This window comes from Amblyraja radiata, chromosome 4, assembly GCF_010909765.2.
Source record: "Amblyraja radiata isolate CabotCenter1 chromosome 4, sAmbRad1.1.pri, whole genome shotgun sequence".
Lineage (NCBI taxonomy): Eukaryota > Metazoa > Chordata > Chondrichthyes > Rajiformes > Rajidae > Amblyraja > Amblyraja radiata.
In genome coordinates this window covers 13,230,691-13,253,752 of record NC_045959.1, presented here as the reverse complement: position 1 = coordinate 13,253,752, position 23,062 = coordinate 13,230,691, and the positions used below count along the sequence as shown (strand labels likewise).

Here is a 23,062-nt window from a genome sequence, read left to right as displayed (position 1 = left end):
GTGGTGAAATTGCCCCAGTACATTATCCATCCGGATAACACCTGAAGGAATGACAGTGTCATGTTCTTTTTTTATCAGTCATTTTTCCCATCTTGTCTATGTGCATTTTTATCTCGCACTTTACATAGGTAAGAAAATAAGAATGTAAGAAATAGAAGCAGGAGTAATCTCATTTGAGCTTCTTTGTCATTAAATATACGATCATGGGAGAGTCTAGGACCAGAGCGCACAGCCTCAGATTAAAGGGACGTACCTTATGAATGGAGATGAAATGGAAATTCTTTAGCCAGAGGGTGGTGAATCTGTGGAATTCATTGCCACAGACAGCGGCAGAGGCCAGGTCGTTGGGTATCTTTTGGGCGATGACTGATTGGTAAGGGAATCAAAAGTTATGGGGAGAAGGCAGGAGAATGGGGTTGGGAAAGATAATAGATCAGCTATGATCGAATGGTGGAGCAGACTCAATGGGCCAAATGGCTTAATTCTGCTGCTATGTTTTATGAATTTATTAATTTATGAACTTACGGCTGATCAGAAACTTTGTTTACTTCTTGACTAATCCTTATATCCTTTGAGTTATCCAAATATCTATCGATCTCAGCCTTCAATATGCTCAATGCATTCAATTAGTTGATGTTTTACTTAGAAGACCAAGGAGCTCATCGTAGACTTCAGAAGGTCTAGGGGCGGCACGCACACCCCCATCCACATTAACGGGACGGAGGTGGAACGTGTTTCCAGCTTCAGGTTTCTGGGGGTCAACATCTCCGATGACCTCTCTTGGACCCACAATACCTCAACACTGGTCAAGAAGGCTCACCAGCGTCTCTTCTTCCTGAGGAAACTAAAGAAGGTCCATCTGTCTCCTCAGATTCTGGTGAACTTCTACCGCTGCACCATCGAGAGCATCCTTACCAACTGTATCACAGTATGGTATGGCAACTGCTCTGTCTCCGACCGGAAGGCGTTGCAGAGGGTGGTGAAAACTGCCCAACGCATCACCGGTTCCTCGCTCCCCTCCATTGAGTCTGTCTAAAGCAAGCGTTGTCTGCGAAGGGTGCTCAGCATCATCAAGGACTGCTCTCACCCCAACCACAGACTGTTTACCCTCCTCCCATCCGGGAGGCGCTACAGGTTTCTCCATTGCCGGACCAGCAGGTCCAGAAACAGCTTATTTCCTGCGGCTGTTACACTACTTAACTCTGCACCTTTGTGATCGCCAGTCACCCCCCCCCCCCCAGACACTCCTTCCCCCAGAAAAATTGCACTACTGTTACTGTATGTATGTATGTATATATATTTATTGCGCATATTCTATGTCGCTCTTCTAGGGAGATGCTAACTGCATTTCGTTGTCTCTGTACTGTACACTGCTCAATGACAATAAAGATTGAATCTGAATCTGAATCTGAGAAATGTGGAAGTCCAGCAGATTTTAGTCATCTAGATTAGACAACTTGTTGAACATTGGCCTGGTTGAGGGGCCGAATGGCCTCCTGCTGTTTTACCGCTCCTGTAGGTTTCCTGTTTCAATTTGGCCTTCAGCACATGTTGTTGATTAACCACCCACAAGTTGCTCTGTTTATTCGAGCAGCATTCCAGCAATTTGAAAAGTGGCTTGTCAACTGCTTTGGTGGTGTATAAAACAAATCACTGCTGCATGTTCATCAGGGTTGGCGTTACTTTTTTAATTGTCAGTTATTTGATGTTCTTAGACATGTGGAAGTTCCGGGAGATTTTAGATGTCTAAATTAGACTAATGCGTAAAAGGAGGGCTATTTATTTCAATGTTGCCTCTGAACAGATTGGGAGACTCTTTCTGTTGTGAAAACATCCATGACTCACATGAGTGTGATCCCTCATTCCCATTTCTGATTTAAACGACATTGCCAACCAATATGCTCTCTGATATCAGTCTTATATCCTCTGGTGTGGACTAACCACGAGTAAAGGCTTCACCAGCCTATTAAGTGTCAGCAATGTTGGGAGCTCTGAGCACGAATTGCTTTGGTTTGCTGTTTGAAGCATATTCAGTAAGCTTCAGTTTTAGGTTATTTTCATTATTTTCTGCAAACAGGGAGCATAACAAATCTTACCATGTTGTTAACTTGGTCATTATCAGCATCCTCCATGTCTCAATGCATTTAATACTGAACAACCAACAAACCCATGCATTCTGTCCCTGCTGTAACACCATCTGATTGCAAGCAGACACTTTATTGATTGAGTTAGGAGCTGAAAAGCTGATTTCATTCGTACTGCCAGTAAATGGACAGGAGTGTGAGCTCTATCTTCAAACCAACCACCGGAGAGTTCCGTTGGCTGCTGCAGATATTATTGCTGATTATGAACAAATACACTTGCTTTACACTGAGAGTGATCGATGCAATTATAAAGCACTAACCTGATAGCCCTGTCCCACGGTACGAGTTCATTCCAAGAGCTCTCCCGAGTTTAAAAAAAATCAAACTCGTGGTAAGCACGGAGAATGAATGTAGCGGGTACGTCAGAGCTGGGGACGTCTCTTAGCGCTAACGGCAGGGACTCGGGAAGACTCGCTAACGGCAGGTAAGACTCACATGGGAAGACTCGTGAAGATTTTTCAACATGATGAAAAATGTCCCCGAGTACCGACGAGTGGCCATCACCGTAAATCTCCGAGTTCGAATCAGGACAAACTCGGGAGAGCTCTTGGAATGAACTCGTACCGTGGGACAGGGCTTTAGGAGTATGTAGTGTGCAAAAATAGGCTTAATCACCTGGAATTACTTCAGAACTCCAGAACACCATTTCACACAATATCATTGGAGATTCATGGGTTCAGGATCATCGCATCACTACGTTTGTTGGAAACTAGGAGAAGCCTATGCAAGTCATTGGCTCTTCTCAGATGGTCATGGAGGAGAAGATGGCAAGACGTTCCATGTCTTTATGACCATTCTGTCATTTTCCCAACTACACTCCAGGTTTAAGAATTACAAAATGCATTTTAAGATTTGCTTCAGCCTCTTTCACACATGAAGCAAGTGAACCATCTGGGTGGGATTTTTTTGTGTATAAATCTTTATTTTTCATGATGACTCAGGCCTTGGAAATATGCGCTGAATTTTCCGACCCATTTATTTAAAGTACTGCAACTGCTTCAACGCAGCTCTCTGACAAGGGGTGTACACCTGAAACGTTAAGGACCATCAAGGCATGCATCTGAATCACTTATGCCCCTGTCCCACTTAGGAAACCTGAACGGAAACCTCTGGAGACTTTGCGCCCCAGCCAAGGTTTCCGTGTGGTTCCCAGAGGTTGCAGGTGGTTGCCGGAGGTTGCAGGTTGTAGAAGCAGGTAGGGAGACTGACAAAAACCTCCGGGAACCTCACGGAAACCGTGGGTGGGGCGCAAAGTCTCCCGAGGTTTCCGTTCAGGTTTCCTAAGTGGGACAGGGGCATAAGACTCAGAACGCTATGGACATAAGTGCATAAATGGGATTAGTACAGATGAATACCAAAGGGCAGCATCAGTGTGATGGGCCAAAGGGCCTGTTTATGGGCTACACAACTCTTTGACTCTTGTTGTTTCTCTTTCCACAGATGCTGCCTGATCTGCTGAACATTTACTGCACTTTCTGTTTCTATCGCACATCAAGTCAAGAAAGAGAAGAGTATTTAATTGTCATGCTAACTGATGATGGAACAGTGAAATTCTTACTTTCTGCAGCTTAACAGGCTTGTAAATGTCACCCAGATAATAAATTAGTATCGTTAATAAATCTGTACTGTTAGGGCATTTCTGTGTGCATTTCTTTGCAAGCCATATACTGTTCACCATCTATATCTCTTGTTTCCCTTTCCCCTGACTCGCAGTCTGAAGAAGGGTCTCGACCCGAAACGTCACCCATCTCTTTATTCCAGAGATGCTGCCTGATCCCCTGAGTTACTCCAGCTTTTTGATTCTATCTTCGGTTTAAACCAGCATCTGCATTTCCTTCCTATACTGATGAAATAATACTACTCATAAATGCAATCTAGTCAAACTCAAGAACAATAGATAGAGCAAAGAGGAAGATTTAGAGTGCAGAATATAGTCTTCAGCATTGTATCGCACCAGTTCCATAGACAAAGGCCAATTTCTGCCCCAATGGGGTAGAGGTGAATCGTAGAGTGCCCTAGTTTATGGAAGAACATGGCTTCAGACAACACAAAACCTACGTAAATTATTCAAGATGATGAAAAGTAAATGACTGTGTGAAACAAAAGGTTGGTTGAAAGACACAATTAGAACATGTCTAATCAATGTAATGTTTTTTCTTTTTTTAATTTGGTAAGTGAAGCACACGGTCTTATTCCAATTTTTTTTTATATTTACTTCTTTTTTTTCCCCCTATCTACTTATTATTTTATTTTGATTGCTGTTTTTCTTACTTTGTTTTATTTATGGTGATGGTGTTGCACTGTTTTGTATATATCTCTTAAAAATCAATAAAATTTAAGTGAAAAAAAAAGAACATGTCTATATTCGTGCAAGAGGTGATCTGTAGTGTTCTGCACTGCTGAGCAGGATAAGAGATGAAGGGCTGGTTCAAGAACGTAATAGTTGTAGGAAAGTTGCTGTTCCTTAATTTGGTGATGTGGGACTTCAGGTTCTGTACCTCCTGCCTAATGATAACGGCACGAAGAGGGCATGGACTAGATGTTGAAGACCCTTGATGATGGATTCAGGCTGCTTGAGACAACACCTCATGTGGATGCTTTCATTGGTGAGGGGAGTTGTCCCCATGATGGACTGGGCTGAGTCTACCAATCCTGCATTTATTTCCAACATTTGGCTTTTTGTTTGATTTTCATCCTCCACTGCAACATGTCTGTTGATTGAATGCATGAAGTATGGCTCCTCTCCCATGTAATCATTCTCCAGGTCATTGGCAATGAGAATCTGATAGGTTGTTCATAAAGGGCCTGTCCCACTTATGTGTCCTTGGCACGCAAATTACACGACCTCGTGGTCATGTTGAGGCGCACAGGCATCGTATGGCCGCGCAGGGCCGGTCCCACTTAGAAGCGCGGAGGGGTATGTAGTCATGCGCGACATCGCGCGGAGCTCCGAAATTTTTGTAGTGAATGAAATCTTCGCACGCCAACGGCCTGTCGCGGAACTGACGGCCAAAGTGGGACAGGCCTAAGACCCTGGCGTGATGCAACGTCTCACCTTCAACAGCAGCAGAAGCAGGCAAACGATTGCGGAACTCGGCCTGGGGCTCACGGCCGTTGCTTTTCAGATCCGCCCCCACTCCTACTCCCAGAGCAGGGCCAAGAAAATCGAAGATAGACACATAGTGCTGGAGTAACTCAGCGGGACCGGCAGCATCTCTGGAGAGAAGCAATGGGTGACGTTTCGGGTCAAGACCCTTCTTTTCAGGCTGAAGAAGAGTCTCGACACGAAACATCACCCATTGCTTCTCTCCAGAGATGCTGCCGGCCCTGCTGAGTTACTCCAGCTTTGTGTCCATCTTCAAATGACGTCACACGCTCCAGATGGCTGTGCGTACGCATGTAATCGTGCCCGACCTTCACGGGACCGTCACAGCGAGGTCGCGTAATTTGTGTGCCAAGGACACGTAAGTGGGACAGGCCCTTTATGAGTTCAAATTTCACCATTGCAAAGATAGAAATGTAATGTTAGTTTAGTTTAGTTTAGAGGTACAGGGTGGAAACAGGCCCTTCAGCCCACCGAGACTGCACTGACCAGCGATCTCCGTACACTAACACTATCTCACAGACACTAGGGACAATTTACATTTATACCAAGCCAATTAACATACAAACCTTTACATATTTGGAGTGTGGGAGGAAACCGAAGATCTCAGTGAAAACCCACGTGGTCACGGGGAGAACATACAAACTCCGTAAAGACAAGGACTGTATACAGACACGGACAGTAAGGCAGCAACTCTAACGCTGTGCCATCGTGTCATAAATAGATATTGTGGTCTAGGCAGAAGTTTCTTGAAGTGTAGTTAGAGTAAGGTAGCATATTTGGCAGCTGACTTGCAACAGAAATGCCCCACCAGTGACAATGAACCCATGATCAGCTAATCTGTTTAAATGATGTTGATTGAAGCATAAACACTGACCAGGATACCAGGAGAATTCCTCTGATCTTTTTCAACAATATTGCCCTGGGTTCTGTCACACCCACCCTTAGAGGCAGATGGGGTCTCGGGTTAATGTCAAATGCAAGGAAATAGCCCTTCTGACAGGTTTACACACCCTCTAAAGTGACTGAAGTGGAAGCCTAGATTTTAGGTTCAAGAAGAACCTGAATTCTTGACATTCTTCCTCAGAAGCAAATATGCTATGGACGGAGTGCTGGCAAAGACACACACGCTTCATCACTGTGCCTTAGGGAAAGAAACTTATCTTCCTTGCCATGTCATCAGAAGCACGACTACCTTCATGACCAATAGGGCAAGCTAATAATTAATCACAAGAAGACCAATGAAGCAAACAACCATAAGGCTAACGCCTGGGTGACATTTCCATTGCTAACCCAGCTACCTGTGATTGTCCTATCTGGGACACACGACAATAAACTCTCTTGAATGGTAAGCCAACCTAATTGCACTTCAAATGAGATAAACATCTGACGGTATTTCAATACAGATTGGTTAGTAAACATTTGACTTCTTTGGTCAATGAATGTAAGTAAACTGTCTGTGATCCCTGCAGCTGATTTACATCTCTTCCAGTATAAGGACAAATAAAAGGCAGATTGTAACTCTTTATTGTTTTCCGTCTGTGAAAGCAACTTACAGCTGTTTATCCAAGTAGCCTGGATACAACAGTGAGATGAAGATTAATGAGTTCCGATTAGCAGGCCTGACCTCCCGCTGTGACCTGCTGCAATGGGTTCATTAGCACTCAGCAAAACAAATCCCCAAATTATAAGCACACAACCAATCTCATCTCCTTTTAATTGTTTGTCTGGGTGGCAAGAAGAGTTAGAGGAACAAGATTCTCATTCCATTAGTCCGTGTGAGACACAGAGACAAGCCTCAAAAAGAATTTCAAATCTAAAGCATTGCAATCATTCCAGGTATATTTTCCTCATTGTGTGGTTATTATTTTTGCAATAAAATACACTTTGCTTCTGACTATATTAATTAATTCTGCATTAAAGTGCTGGTTTTGTGCTTGCCGATTATTAATGCATGAAAAGCATATTGATTCTGCAGTTTTATTGATTCAAGGGCCTGTCCCACTTGGGCGACATTTGCGCGTCATTTACGCGTCACAACGCATGACATGGACGTCGTGACGCGCACGTGACGCGAACATGGTGTGCATTACATGCGCATGGCGCGGGGTGGAGTAGGCAGTGACGCGCAGTCGCGCCCGGCGCCACCAGGATTTTGGGATTCACGAAATCTTCACGCGCCAACTGCTTGACGCGCAACTGACGCCCATGTGGGACAGGCCCTTTAGTGTGCAAGCAAAGTGAGTTTTTAGCCAGCGACTCTTAAAGAGATAGAAATAATGGTTCTAGTGCTAAGATGGGTTCTGACCCAAAATGTCACCTATCCATGCCGTCCAGAGGTGCTGACCAACCACATTATGGGCGGCATGGTGGTACTGCAGTAGAGTTGCTGCCTTACAGAGCCAGAGACCCAGGTTTGATCCTGATTTCGGGTGCGGTCTGTACGGAGTTTGTACGTTCTTCCCCTGCCCTGCATGGGTTTTCATTGCGAGCTTTGGTTTCTTCCCACACTCCAAAGACGTACAGGTTCGTAGGCTAATTGGCTTGGTAAAATTGTAACTTGTCCCGTGTGTGCGTAGGAAAGTGTTAATGTGCGGGGATCGCTGGTCGGCACAGGCTCGGTGGGCCAAAGGGCCTGTTTCGTTGCTGTGTCTCTAAAAATAAAACATAAAACGAACCCCTCTGAATTACTCCATCACTTTGTGTTTTTTTAAAATACAGTTCTTCTTTCGAAGGCAAATGAGAACAGTTCCACACATAATTCTCCGCATTCACCCACATTAGGATCAGAAGGCTCAGGTACAGCTACATAAATATTGAGCTCCAAAGTTACCGGCCATGTTCTATCATTAGCCTCTATCGTGAGTCCAACAGTGGCTGCAGCTTACGGGGGAATCTCCTCTCAAGTTAACTCGAGCACAGGATCAGTAATGCTGCCATTTCATAGCAATTGTTGAACTGCGGGCAAGAATTGTTAAGTATTTGTGCTTTTTAAAAAATATTTGAAATTATTCTTTTCTTTGAAGCTTGAGGAGGCCATTCAACCCTTTGAGCATGATCAAATACTCAACACAATCATGCTGACCTTTTCTCTCAGCATTACTGATTGATTACTCAACCATGATCACAATGAATGGCGGTGCTGGCTAGAAGGGCCGAATGGCCTCCTCCTGCACCTATTTTCTATGTTTCTATGTTACTTTCCTGCACTAACCCTGTAGGCCTTGATTCTCTTAATACCTAAATATGTATCCATCTCTCGTTTTATTCGCTCTCCAAATATATTTCATGTTTTAATTGCTTATTTAGTTCTTCAGACAAAGGACACAACCAAAAATATCGTCTATCTGTTTCCTTCCGCAGATGCTGCCTGATGTGCTAGGTTCTTCCAGCAGTCTGTTTTTTAGTTAAGGTGTCTTTATAGCTGGTATTACTTCTCCTTCACTTCACCCACACTTCCTTTGCAGCAAGCTGCCTATGCTTCCAGCACACACTTCTCTGATCCACGTCATTGCAAGTCCTCAGAAAATGGACCAATTGACCAAGAATAACGTCCCAGCCAATTGATGAAGAAGCACCATTATTTGATCTAACGCTTACAGATACAGAGAACATGTTGACATTGGAGGTGAAGGTGGAGATGTTGGTGAAATTAAATGCCCCTGGTGCCAGATCCCCAGACAGTGATCATGAGGAATAATATTGGCTTCAGTTGAAGGCTCTAAGTGGCCACGAACTGGTTGCTGTACAGCAGGAAGTGCTGGATGTTTTAACCAACTGACTTGTGCATAATGTTGCAAAACAAGGAGCAGTGTGCTTCCCTATGGCAGGCACCACATACAGTACAGACACCATTGTCCATCATGTGGAGAGTAGTCACATCCATAGCAAAATGATTTGAGTATAGGAGCAGGGAGGTTCTGCTGCAGTTGTACAGGGTCTTGGTGAGACCACACCTGGAGTATTGCGTACAGTTTTGGTCTCCAAATCTGAGGAAGGACATTATTGCCATAGAGGGAGTGCAGAGAAGGTTCACCAGACTGATTCCTGGGATGTCAGGACTTTCTTATGAAGAAAGACTGGATAGACTCGGTTTGTACTCGCTAGAATTTAGGTGATTGAGGGGGGGATCTTATAGAAACTTACACAATTCTTAAGGGATTGGACAGGCTAGATGCAGGAAGATTGTTCCCGATGTTGGGGAAGTCCAGGACAAGGGGTCACAGCTTAAGGATAGAGGGGAAATCCTTTAGAACTGAGATGAGAAAAACATTTTTCACGTAGAGAGTGGTGAATCTCTGGAACTCTGCCACAGAAGGTAGTTGAGGCCAGTTCATTGGCTATATTTAAGAGGGAGTTAGACGTGGCCCTTGTGGCTAGAGTGATCAGGGGGTATGGAGAGAAGGCAGGTACAGGATATTGAGTTGGATGATCAGCCATGATCATATTGAATGGCGGTGCAGGCTCGAAGGGCCGAATGGCCTACTCCTGCACCTATTTCTATGTTTCTATGTTTCTATGAGTGTGATGCCTACCATGCTGAGAACCCTGACTGATGCCACGTTGGTTCTGAAGACCCACACAGTCAAGGGATTCAGAGAGTCTCTTCCACTGGAGAACTAAATTAAGTTGCAACTACCTTGGAAGAGACAGAGTTAAAGACAAATTACTGGAAGACCTCAATGGATTAGGCAGCACATATGACAGGAGGAGGAGCCATCTTGGTGAACGGCTGCTAGCAGCAGCCGTCCGTCTTAAATTCGTTTTTTTTTTAGTTTTTATTGAGTCCTGTTTTTTTGTTTGTAGGGGATATGGTCTTTTAATGTGGGGGGGTAGGTGTTACTTTATTTATAGGTCCCTACCTGGTCGGTGTGGCAGCCTTTTTTCCGGGCTGCCCGTCGACCCGTCGTCGTGGCCTACCAGCGGGCTTGGAGCGCCGTTTCTTGGCGGGAACCACCCAGCACCTCGGCCTGCGTGGCGGCACTGCATTGGAGCGCTGGAGCGGAGCGGAGCGGGCGATGCCTTGCCTGGGTCGCCGCGCTGGAGCTCTGGCGAGCTGGACCGCCGTGAGCAACATCTCCGGGCTGCGGGTTTGCGGAGCGGAGAGGCGGCGTGCGGAGAGACGGCGTGCGTAGAGGCGGCAAGGCGGCAGTGAGGAGAGCGGGGCGCCGACTTTTTCATCTGGAGCCTAGGAGCGCCAAACCGGCGCGGCCTTGTCGGCTTCGGCAGCCGCGGGCTCCAACCAAGAAGCGGCCGTTCCAAGTGGCCCAGCCGCCGAAAGGACTCTACCGACGCCGGGGCAAGACCACCCGGTGAGAACGGCCAGGGACATCGGGCCTCCGTAGAGGCAACTGCGGTGGCCTCAATAGGCCTGACTTTGGGGTGAACATGGGGTGGGGACTGGACATTGTGCCTTCCCCCATAGTGCTATCCACTGTGGGGGGATGATTTTTTTTTTGTCTAACTGTAGTCTTGTAGGTCTGTGTCCAAGATGGCTGCCGTGAAGAGAGAGTGGACGCTGGCACGATTTGGTTGCCGCTGCTCTCTCTTCACACTGTGTTTTTGATTTTCTGTTTTTGGATTGAATTCTGTTTTTAATTTGTGTCATTGTGATGTCTTTAATTACTTGTTTTACTCCGATTATATGTTTTTATTCCGATTACTATGTAAGGTGTCCTTGAGATTTTGTATGAAAGGCGCCCATTAAATATAAAATTTATTATATGGAGGGAAATGGAAGTCGACATTTCAGGTCTGTGGAGGGACAATAAACTGATCTTGAAACATTGAAACCTTGAAATGTACAGTTGACATTTTGGGTCGACGCTCTTCATAAGAGACTGTAAAGAGGTCATAAAGTCAAAAGTGAAAGGAGTAGAATTAGGCTATTCAGCCCATCAAACCTACGGCATTCAATCATAGCTGCTCTATAGTATCTCTCCCTCCCAACCAAATTCTCCTGCCTTCTCTCCATAACCTCCGACAGCTGTACTAATCAAGAATCTATCTATCTCTGCCTTAAAAATATCCACTGACTTGGCCTCAACAGCTTCTGTGGCAAAGAATTTCACAGATTCACCACCCTCTGACTAAAGAAATTTCTCTTTCCTAAAATAAGTCTAATTCTGAGGTTATGACTTCTAGTCCTAAACACTCCCATTAGTGGAAACATCATCTCCACATCCACTCTATCCAAGCCTTTCACTATTCTGTACGTTTCAATGAAGTCCCCCCTCATTTTTCTAAACTTCAGCAAGTACAGGCCCAGTGCCGACAAGTGCTCATCATAGGTTAGCCTACTCATTCTTGGGATCATTCTTGTAAACCTTCTCTGGGCCCTCTCCAGAGCCAGCACATCCTTCCTCAGATATGGTGCCCAGAATTGCTCACAATATTCCAAATGTAGCCTTACCAGCGCCTTATAGAGCCTCAATGTTCCATCCCTGCTTTTGTATACAAGCCCTCTTGAAATAAATGCTAACTTTGAGTTTGCTTTTTTTAACTACTGATTCCAACCTGCAGATTAAAAAGTCCAAGGATCTTTCAATGCAGAGGAAGAGTATCATCCCAAAATGTCAACTGTGCATTTCTCTCTACAAATGCTGCCTGACCTACTCCAGCAGATTGCTTTTTGCTCCGGATTCCAGTATCTGTGCTCTTTGTGTCTCTTTGTGGATGAGACACCTGATGTCTTCACTCAGGATGGACACGGCCACTCTGGTAGTGTCCCTGTTCATGTCTCCCATGGTCTGAAGAAGACTGTTCCGGGTTTTCTACTCAACATGCAAGTTGGAACAACCTGAAGTGTGCTTCATGGAAGCTTTGTAGTGTCTCACCCTCCAAATTACAGCGAACCCCAAAATAGGGGAAGAAGCTGAGAAAGTGACCATGGATCACTGCAGTGCTATGAAACTGAAAATGGAAATGGAAAATGAAGTAGTAAGAAGCACAATAAAGTTTTGCAGGCACTGGTGTTAGTATTCTGCTTTTATTAGATAATCTCTGATGGTCTTGAAGAGTTTTACACATGGCACTGAAGTAGTTCCCTGCAACTCTGCATTCTGCAGGATTTGCAACCTATCCTCATGGGCGTTTTGAACTTGAGACCAAAGATAAATTCCCACCCCCACCCCATCAACTCAGTCACAGGTGCCACCTGACCTGATGGACATTGCCAAGACTTTGTTCTTGTCTCTGATTTCCAGCTTCTATAGGATTTCAGCTTCATTCCTTTTATATGTTTTTTCAATTCATTCATTCATAGGATTTAGATGACACCTGGCAAGGCCAACATTTATTGCCCATCTCTAATCACCCTTGAACCTAGGTCATTTCAGAGGGTATTTATGTTAAGAGTCAACTGTATTGCTGTGGGTCACATTTAGGCCTAGCAGATGAGGATGCCAGATTTTCTTTCTTAACAGACCAGATGTGTTTTTACATTTATCTGGTAATTTCTAAATCAGTGTTACCAATGCTAGTTATATTAGTTCCAGATTTAATTAATTCACTGCATTAAAATTCTCCCAATATCTCTCTATCCCCAATCAGACCTCTGGTAAAGTGGTCTTGTTACTTGGCCAGTGTCCTCTGCTGCACTATCTTTGCATTAATAACATATATGTTCATTTACTCCACTTTTAAACAATGTTACCTGTGAAACTTATTTTAAAATTTATCTTTACTTTTTTCAGGGAGTTAGATGTGGCCCTTGTGGCTAAGGGGATCAGAGGGTATGGAGAGAAGGCAGGTACGGGATACTGAGTTGGATGATCAGCCATGATCATATTGAATGGCAGTGCAGGCTCGAAGGGCCGAATGGCCTACTCCTGCACCTAATTTCTATGTTTCTATATTTCTATGTTTCATGTAATTTTTCTCCTGTTACATTATTGTCAACTGTTTGTCAAGCCTTTGTAAAACTCCCTTGATATGAAAACATATTTTGGCATCTTTGACCCTGTAGATTCCCCGCCCACCTCTCACCACACATCCAAATAGGTCAACAGGTTAGCACTCACCTTGTTCCCAGCTCACTAAGTTTTTAACATTATCAAAATGAACCACATTCCAGCAGCAGAGGTCAGATTGAACGGTGAGCTTCCTTAGTGTTTGAATTCTGATTGTTATATGCAACAAAAAGACTCCTACACATATTTTCTGAGAGTATTCCTTCAAGCTCTCGAAAACACAATTCCTTTCATTCAATGGTGATAGTTTATCCCTTTGTTCCTCCTTGGTGGTGAAACCTTTCTTTCTAATGTGAAGAAATACTGCAGAGCATCCTGTGTAATGAGAAGAGAGCAGCTGTCTCTCATGTCTTCTTCTGCTTCTTCTTCTTTGGAGTTTTACGGCAGCCGGCATCCGCAATGTTGCATTGCTGCCACCTTCTGGCTTCATTCCACAGTACACATGTCTTTATATTAGATCCTTTTTATAAGCCCAGAGGACCTCAAGAAATCAAACAACAACTTTAATCCTTTTCCTTTCCCTCCACACTCTAGAATGTTCTTTACTGATATTTCTGTCAATCCAATTTTCCTCATTTCAATGATCATAAATCCTCTTTCTGTCTCATATCTCCTACATGCATCTAGGGCATGCTGAACTGTTTCTGGTTGATGGCATTCCTCACACAGCCCAGTAGGGTGTTTTCCCAATATTTTTAATGTGCTGTTCAGGTGAGTGTGTCCTATCCTCAATCTTGTTAATACTACCTGTTCCCTCCTGTTCCCCCCTCTTCTTGCTGCAATGCCCACTCTGTTTTGTAGCGAATAGAGGTGTCTCCCCTTTGTCTCCTGTTCCCAGTATTGTTGCCATTCCTGATTTATTTTCTTCCACACAATGTGTTTTCCTTCAGATTTGGATAGTTGTAAGTTTACCTCTATGTTTCTTTTTTTTACAGCCTCCTTTGCCAATTTATCCACCTTTTCATTCCCTAGAACACCAATGTGTGCTGGGACCCACAACAAAGTCACGTCACTGCCCCTCCTTGTCACTTGGCTTAATAGTAGCAGGATTTCATAAACGAAGTCAGGCCGCCTATGGGATGTACCAGACCCAATACTCTGGATTGCAGATAATGAGTCGCTACATATTACTACTTTACATGGTTGCACCCGTTCCATCCACCGAACTGCCATCAAAATAGCGTACAATTCCACTGTATATACTGTCAAATAGTTGTTTGTTCTTTTGTAATGCTCAACATTCATCCCCTGGACTACCACAGCCGCCCCTGTTGTTTCAGCTACTGGATCCTTTGATCCCATCTGTGAAAATTAAGAGGTGTTCCCTGTATCTATTATATATATGGTTATGATATTCTGTTTTTAGGTCTGAATTTTTGTTCCTCCTTTTTGCCTCCCATATATCCAGATCAACTTTTGGGATGTTCAGTAACCATATTGGCACAGATGGCCACAATACTGCAGGGCAGAACTCTTTGTCCTCTACTCCCATGTCCCTTGCCACAACTCCTCCAACCCAGCCGAAGCTTCCAGACTGAGCCACCCCTCTCTCTCAGCACTCCTGTACTACCTGTTTTGTTGGGTGGTTCTCTCCATGACCCTTAAGGCTTAGTCAGTAATTAGCCATTAGTTGTCTGCAGCGCAGTCTCAACGGCATCTCCCCAGTTTCCACCTGTAGTGCACATACAGGTGACGTCCGCACACCTCCTATACAGACTCTTGGAGCTTCCGCTTGGACTTTGTCCAACTCGGACAACACTGACTTAGATGCTGATCCATAAGCTATACTGCCATACTCTAGTCTGGATCTGATCAGTGATACATAGATATGTTTAAGAGATAATATATCTGCTCCCCGCTCTAAACCTGCCAAGCATCTCATTACATTGATGGCTTTTTTGCATTTTCCAATTATTTTTGTAATGTGGACCCTCCATGTTAATCTGGAGTCAAAATGAACCCCCAGGAAACGGAAATCTTTTATTCTTTCCAAATTGTTGCCGTATAGTTTTAACTGGACATCCTCTTTAATTTTCTTCCTTGTGAAAACCATTGTCTTTGTCTTCTCTATAGAGAATTTACAACCCCATTTCACTCCCCACTCTTCCACCTGGGCTATCCCTTGCTGTACTTTTTCCACGATAAAATCTATATTCCTCCCAAGAGCGATCGCCCCATCTCTGGTTGAATGTTTGCAAATATATCATTAATCATGATTGAGAATAGGATCGGGCTTATCGCATTTCCCTGGGGAGTTCCATTCTCGACTACACATTTACTAGAGATGTCTGACCCTATTTTAACTTGGATACTTCTACCGTTGAGAAAATCCATTATCCAGTTAAAAATATTTCCTCCTACTCCCATTAAATGCAGCTTTATTAGAAGACCTTCTCTCCACAACATATCGTAAGCCTTCTCTACATCAAAAAATACGGTAACTACAGATTCTTTTTTGACTTGTGCTTTCCTTATATCATCTTCCAAGCACAGAACTGGATCATTAGTACCTCTCCCTTTTCTAAAGCCACTCTGATAATTAGCCACTATACCGTTTTCTTCCATTAGATGCATTAATCTTTCATTTACCATTCTTTCCATCAGTTTACACATGTGTGCTGTTAAAGCTATAGGTCTATAATTTACTGGATTACTTGCATCTTTCCCTGGTTTTCTAATAGGCACAATGATTGCTTCCTTCCACCTCTCCGGTATTCGCCCTTCTTCCCACACCTTGTTATATAGTGCAAGTATCTTTTGGAGTCCCTCCACACTTAGATGCTTTATCATTATGTAACAAATATCATCCTTCCCTGGGGTTGAGTTCTTACACTTGGCCAGAGCTCTCTTTAGCTCCCCCACATTAAATGGAATATTGTACTTGTCCTCTGTGATACCTTTCCTTTGTAAGGCCTCAACATTTTCCTCTCTTGTTCTTTCCCTACCTCTTCTTCCTTCATCTGACAAGTTGCGGGAGCTGTGAACCCTACTAAAAGTGTTAACCATTAGTTCTGCTTTGTCTTTATTTGAGACTACAGTTTGATCTCCACTTGTTAGGATAGGATAACTCCACTCCCTTTTATCACCTTCCATTTTTTAAATCATCCCCCATATCTCCCCTACCTGTGTTGTGTTTCCAATTGAATCACAATACTTCCTCCAATATGCTCTTTTTGTTTGCCTTATAGTCCTTCTTACAATTGCCTGAGCCTGTTTGTAATTAATCATGTGTTGGTAGTTATGAGTTCTTTTTAATAATCTGAATGCTCTGTTTCTATTCCCCACCGCCTCTTTACATTTATTGTCCCACCATGGCACAGCTTTCCTTTTTGATCTTCCTTTACTTTTAGGTATGGAAACTAATGCTGCTCTTTTGATACCTTCTGACAATTTATTCTCAAAGTTTTCTATATCTGTCTCTTCTTGTATCGATTTTACATATCTATCACTTTCTTCCTTAAATTTCTCCCAATTAGCCTTTCCAAACACCCATCGTCCACTTCTGTTTTCTTTACTCATAATTAAAGTAACATTTATTTTGCATAGCACAGGATGATGATCACTTCCTATGGTACCCTTTTCATATACTTCCCAGTTACATTTAGCAGCAATCCTATTAGAAACAAGTGTAAGGTCCAACGCAGACTCCTTCCCTGTCCTAACATCTACCCTGGTCTTCTTTCCATCATTTAGACATACTAGATTACCATCATTTAATAATTCCTCAATTACCTGCCCATTATTATCTGACTTTCCACTGCCCCATAATGTATTATGTGCGTTAAAGTCCCCACACCAAATAACATTAGATCTGCTCTGGCCTTCTACTTCCTGTAACTTACTGACCTCTAATCGCTTACATGGATTATAGTAATTTATTACCACTATTTTCCTCCTCTCAGACCACACTTCTATTACCACATATTCCTGTTCCTGCCCAATTCCTAATACCTTGTATGGTATCCCTTTTTTAATGAAAGTGGCGCAACCCCCTCCTCCCCCATTTCCCCTATCACATCTCACTGCAACATAATCATATAGAACAAAATCTAAACTTGGTTTCAACCAGGTTTCCTGGATACATACGACATCTGGTTTTTCCTTCCTATTGTCTATGAATTGCTTAAAGTCTTGCCCATTGGCTAACAAGCTTCGTGCATTCCATTGTAGGATTAACATTAATATTATTAACCCACACATGTTGACTCTTGGCTCGCCTGGATACTGAGACCATCATGTGTTTCCTCCCACTTCAATCCTGCCATGCCCAAGTGGTGGACTGCAGCCTTTACAATGATTTGGATCCTTTCTGTTTTGGATTTTACTTCTGCTGTCGCATTTATTACTCCTGCTATAAATATAACCAGGTTTTTCTTTTCTTTCCATATATTCTTTTCTTTTTCTTTTATTGTCTCCATTATGCCCACATCTTGCCCCCTCCTGATCCTTCTTTCATTCATCTGTTTTGTAGGGCCAGCCCTCTTTGCTGCCTCTGCATAGGAGACCTTTTCCTTCACTCTTATGTTTTGTACTTCAGCTTCGCGTTTCATCACCTCACAGCCCCAGTAAGCCACACTATGCTCTCCTCCACAATTACAGCACTTTGGTCTGACCCCCTCTCCACACTGACCATATTCATGGTCCCCACTACACCTTGCGCATTTCCTCGCCCCCTTGCACATTTTAGCTATATGCCCAAATTTCTGACATTTTGAAGCACCTCATTGGTTTGGGTATGTACTCTCTTACACTATATCGCATGCATCCAAAATGGACCACTTTTGGAAGGGATTCTGTCTTGAATTCGACCAGGACTGACTCAGTTTCCTCTTTCTTTGCTCCTTTGGTCATTCATTTGGCACTCATAATTAATTCACATCTCTTCTTGAGTTCCTGAACCAGTTCACTCATATTGACTTTGAGAGGGATTCCATAGATAACCCCTTTACACCCTGCCCTCCTCCGTTCTCCCACTCTCACTACTTTGATTATTTTGGTTTTGTCAATCTTGTTCATTTTCATTGCCTTTTCAACTTGAGCCTCACTGTTGCACCCTATTAGCATGTTTCCATCTTCCAGCACTCTTGCATACTTTACTTCCCCAACCTGGGCCCTGACTATTTTTGTCAGCTTCAATGGATCTATCTTCTTCACTCCTCCTTCTCTTTCAAACCTCACCACTACATTTAACGAAATTTCCTTTTCTGGTTCCTTGTCTTCACTCTCCGATCCACCAGTATTGTTTTTCCTTCTTTTACGGCTGCTCTTCCTGGGACTACCCCGTGCTCCCACGGTTTCCCACTCCTTCTCAACACTGTCTTCGTTATCCTCTCCTCCACTGGCCTCCATACCACTAGACCCACTCTCTCCCTGCTCTCCTATCATTTTGTAACAGCAGGGAATAGTGCCAGAGCACCGTTTATCGGACCTATACAGGCCGTCGGCCGATACCCCGATACAATATGCCCTCCGCGTCTGCGACGAGCCGCCGCTTCCTCTATGCGTAAAACTCCTTGCCACTCCTCAAGATAATGACTTTCCTACATCTTCCGAGGAGAACCGGCAGAACGTGCAGGCAGCCGGCGTGTCCCTTGGCTACAACGCCCTGTCTCTCATGTCACTGCAGATGCACACAGTTATCTGATGATAATGAGGGGCACATTTAAAAAATAAACTACAACACATTTTGTTTCAATGGCTTTGACCCCAGTTGACATTGTTTATCCTTTTCCAACTATTTGCAGAAGCCAGATTAGTCACAGAGCCATGAAGCCCTACAGCACATAGGGAGGCCCTTCAACCCACTGTGTCCATGGTGACCATGGAGCACCCATCAAGACTATTCCCATCTAATAGCACTTGGTCCATAGCCTTCCATGTCTCGGTGATTCAAGTGTTTGTCTAAATGCTGATTTTACTTCGGAGTCACGTGAGTGACTACGTGAAGAACCCACTCAGTGCGCAGGCGCGGCATTACGCCAGCAGTGCAACAGCGGCAGCGGGAGTTAGGCTCTCCCGCAACAGAATGAAACGGACCGACAGGTGAGTACCCTGAGGTCGGGTTTCTTTTACAGGGGAGCCCCTTTTTCTGCTTGTGTTTTACAGGCAGAGAAAAAGGCTCTGGAACAAAACTGTCCCCCGTTCGAGGAGGAACGGTTTCCGTCGGGGAAGGGGGGCAGCAACAGGCGGTAGGAGCGACCCGGTGTTCCGCAATTCCCCAACACCGTGCCGAGCCCAGCCCGCTAGTACCTGAGCAGCGGGCTGGATGCATAGCCACTCGAGAGGCATCCGGCAGGTGTTCCCGATTTGGGACGGGACGTCTCTCCACCCGCACGGGGGGAGAGAGAGCCGCCTGAGCCGCTGGAGCGGCTCTCGGAGCAGGTGCCTGCGAGACGCGCTGCTAGAGGGGTGCTCTCGCTACTACAAGGCACAAAAGCTCCAGAAGAAGGTGGTAGGAACATTTACCGGGCGCTCCGCTATCCCCACACCGCGCCGAGGCCAGTCCCGCTAGTGCCTGAGCTGCGGGCTGGATGTTCAGCCATCCGAAGAGGCATCCGGCCGGTGGCTTCCGACTTGTCGGAGGGGACGTCTCTCCACCCGCAGGGAGAGAGAGAGCCGCCTGAGCCGCTGGAGCGGCTCCTGGAGCAGGAGCTCCTGCGAGACACGCTACGTGAGGGGAAGTCTCGCTGGAGGGTTCAGGCATACCCTCCACAGTGCCTAGGCACTGCCCATCGCTTCCTCCTTAGTGTGGTTAGCTTTGGGGTGACCAGTGGCTGGGCTGGTCATGAAGAGGGGTCACTGGCTGAACAATATCGGGAGTATGCTTGAGGTACAGGATCAGGAAGAGCTGCTGGGTGTGGCCGCTATGTGGCTCCACCACTAGCGAGATGGCTTTTCAGTTTCAACTGATGGCCAGCTTACTACCTGTCTTTTCCAAAAAACCTCTCCAAGACAGGTAGCCATGAGGCGTTGGTTTTATCACGCCTCCCCTAAATTGCATTTACTCAAAGTGCCCGCCATTATTGGGGGATACATTGAGCAGCGCATTTAACCTAAATATTTTTAAAATGCATTTGGTACCCTGACGTCGGCTATCATGTCCACCTGCTCATTCCAGAAGGGCAGGGTAGTATGGCAAAACACCTGACCCTACTGTTCAACGGTATACCTCATAACTTCTCAAATGAACTCACAAACCTGCCCTCAATCTATGAAATTAACAGGACTATGAGAACGCCGACCTCACAAGCACAGATCCTGCTACCTGGCACTTACCAAACCAGTCCTAAAAAACTGGACGAAGTGTTCAAACTATTCGGCACAAGAGGGCAGAGTCTGGAATGAGCACCACACTAAACCAGACAGCAGTACCTCTACGTGTCCACCAGGTGCGTCTACCTCATGGTACTGGTGAAAGCTCGGGGCCTGCATGCCAAACCCGTAGCATTTTAGGCCACGGCCCAGAGCAGGCCCCAGGGAAAATGCGCCACCCCCCAACAAACATCGTCTCTACAAGAACAAGGAACCAGAAACCGAAGAAAACAACAATGAAGACAGATAAGTATGGTTCCTACCATCACATAAAGGTTAAGGGTTGTACTAACAAGGGGTGGGTGAATCACGCCTGGTTAGGAAGCTATCACTCTTGGTAGTTATATACCAAAAAATAAATACAAGGGGAATAGAATTAATATCTTGCCACCAATTCAGCAAGCACCCCAAGGGGTCTACCCTCCCACGAAGGTGAATGTCGCACCATCGTTGATAAACCACTTGAGTATTTCACCAGGTATACCCATTCATGGGATTTGTAACTACTACCATTGATCCAAGGATACTTTATGGTAGACATCGACCTTGAAGATGCACACTATTCAGTACCTTCTCATATAAGTTTCGGATATACCGCAATTACCTGGATGGAGTAACCATGATGAGCGTTGCGGCATTTAAGTCAAAGTTATCCAGAATCAACTAGCCCTGACACTTAGAAACATTCCGTCATGGCATGTCTATATATTAACGACAAACTATCCTTGGATACAGCTTTAGCTGCATCGCTTCTCGGCCTTTTGGCTAAGATCAAGTGTAGTATCTGTTCTTATCAGTTTAATAATCTGATACGTCCCTTATCTAGGGACCATATATTAAATTGAATTTTGGAACAGGGAGATGGAATAGGGGCTTGCTCCGTCCACTCCACGCATCAACCCAGTATTGCAGTGCCTCTGGGAACGGTGCACAAAATATATATCCAGATATTTACGTTAACCATCCACAACTTTGTTATCTGGTATTCATTAAGACTATCAGTCATGGTGCATTAACCACCAATCAACTACGTGGCAAAGTAATTGGGATATAGCAGCATTACCAGCTACTGAACTTTGTACCTTTCCTATGAGCTGAGATACTAGTGTTCAAAACTATCTCCATACCTGTAATATGGGGGCAAATGGATAAATCTGTAGTGCTATCATGGAATTTATCGGCAGGAAGGATTATGGTTGTACACTTCCACCTGTTTTGAGTAACATCTTATGTGTCCTGATGTGTTACTGAGCTTGTAATACTTAATGCCAATATGAATTGACTTAAACATGTTATATATTAACTTACTTAATTCTAGTGAAGCATTTGCTCAGTAATCCACCAAATTTGCATGTTCGTTTATAAGATAACAACATCACAGTGGTGGCATATACCAAACCACTTGGGCGGAGAACATCGATATTAGGTGACAATTTATTAACAATTGGAAACCGTATGTCGTCAAACAAGTTTGACCATCAGTAACTCACCTATCAGGTGAGCTAAATACTGTAAACATACATTTAAACCAAAAATATTTGCTGAAATTACTAAGCAATATGGACACCAGATATCGATTCCTTATATCCAATTAAATCACCACGTACTAACTTACGTCACATGAAACCAATCTCAAGGCAGCGGCAATGGAGACATTCCCGCGTATTGAGGGGTGGGGGGAACCTAATCTCTATGTTTTCCTTTCCTTCTACCTCTTCAATAGGTACTACGGCTTCATCAGTCGGGTACTACGCAAATTACAGTGGACCAAGTCCACAAGCATGGTTCCCAGTGATCCTCGACATGGTCATTAAAAGAATTGCAGAATTGGGAAGACCATTGCTGTGCTTGGATCAGCAGCACTATCAACCTGATGACAGCATTCCGTCGCATATCCTAGGGAACATACCTGAGGAGCATCAAGAAATGGTACACTGTTTTCCAAAACAGGAATTACACATTCAACTATAACAAAAACTGTACTGGAGCTCCTGGCAGGTCTTCACCACAATGAAGGACATGTTCTGTCAGCCTACTCAACTTGGGTACCGCTCACTGGTGATCAGATACAGGAGAGGTATATCAATCCATTCCTCAGAAATAGGTACACCCAAATTGGGATGTCAGTGAAATCCTGACATACCTTAGGGGATGATCACCAGCCAGGTCACTCACCCTGGAACAGCCTACCCTGAAGATGGACATGCTGGTGGCCTTACATCAACACAAAGAGCCAGCTCTCCCATCTACTGCGATGGGACAACATGGTTATAACACCAGATAGTGTCACATGCCCATTCAAGGGTTGGCCAAACAGAACAGACCAGGAACATCAGGTCCAGTCATGAAATTCCGGGCATACCCACCTGAACCACGTTTTATGTGTCATGACCCACTTAGAGATCGACACAATAAGGAATACCGAGGGAGAGGAAAAAGCCTTATGGGTCAGCCACAGGAAACCTCATGGTCGGGTGACGAGCTAAACTATCTCTAGTGGCTCAAGCAGGTACTGGGAGTTGCTGGAGTAAATA

At 44.5% G+C, this 23,062-nt stretch overlaps 1 non-coding gene across 1 annotated transcript; it reads left to right on the top strand.

The window, feature by feature from the left end:
- The first annotated feature begins 21,273 nt into the window (after window positions 1-21,273).
- Window positions 21,274-21,465, top strand: LOC116972656. Its single transcript, XR_004411855.1, has one exon. It is a non-coding gene; the product is annotated as a U2 spliceosomal RNA (small nuclear RNA).
- Window positions 21,466-23,062: the final 1,597 nt, after the last annotated feature.